Genomic DNA, 937 nt, shown 5'->3' on the forward strand with positions numbered 1-937 from the left:
TTCTGCAGCCAAGGCTGTCAATTTTTTTTTTTCTTTCTGGTTTTCTGTTACTCTGATCTGAGTCACTATCACTCTTCCAGCTCTTAGCTGAGTGTTTGTCCAGTTGACCCCAGCCACTGGGCGTGCTGGCTGTCGCTCTCACTCTGGCTGACGGCTGCTGGATGCCTCACTGCTGTCAGACTCTGAGCACACGCACTGTTTGAGCCATACAAACTTTTGATGCCAAAAACATCCAGGCTGCTGGCAGGGATAGCAAGGGTGTACCTCAGTCACGTCCCATCTATTTGGCCCCCGGTGCCAGGCCTGGCGGATTGGTGGCACATGCCAGCAGCCATGGCTAGGCAGGGTACAAGGATGTGTGGGCAGCTGGGAAATCCCAGCTGAGTCCATCTAGAACAAGAAGGACCAGAGTGCAGGACTCCTCCCACCACACGACTCCAACCACCTGCACACCATTTAAAACAACTCTCTTCTTTGTCTCCCATACCTTTTTCCTATCTAATTGAGCAAAGCTAGAGGCTTTAAGTTCTATCAGTGGACTGTTTCTCTACCCTACTTTCCCCCCTGGGACTTGATTCTAAAATAGTACTCTGAGCCAAATCCTTGGCAGTGATCTTGAAAAGTAAAGTAAACACAGGAACCAAGAATACAACCAACATTTCTATATGCATCTGTGGTCCTTGAAACTCCACTCTATTTTTAACTACTAACAAATCAATAGAGCTTTCTCCCTTTGGCTTCTCTTAAGCCTATTTCACTCTTTGGCTTCTCTGGCCTGTTTCTCTCCTTGGCTTCCCTGGCCTATTTTTCCCTTTGGTTTCTCCTAATCCTTTTCCTTTCTTTGGCGCTAGTGAACCCATTTCTGGACCTAGTGAGCCTCCATTTACGTCTGATAATGCCAACACCTGTGCAGTCCAGTGCTGACTACTGACCCTAA

This window comes from Octodon degus, unplaced genomic scaffold (assembly GCF_000260255.1).
Source record: "Octodon degus isolate 3935 unplaced genomic scaffold, OctDeg1.0 scaffold00122, whole genome shotgun sequence".
NCBI lineage: Eukaryota > Metazoa > Chordata > Mammalia > Rodentia > Octodontidae > Octodon > Octodon degus.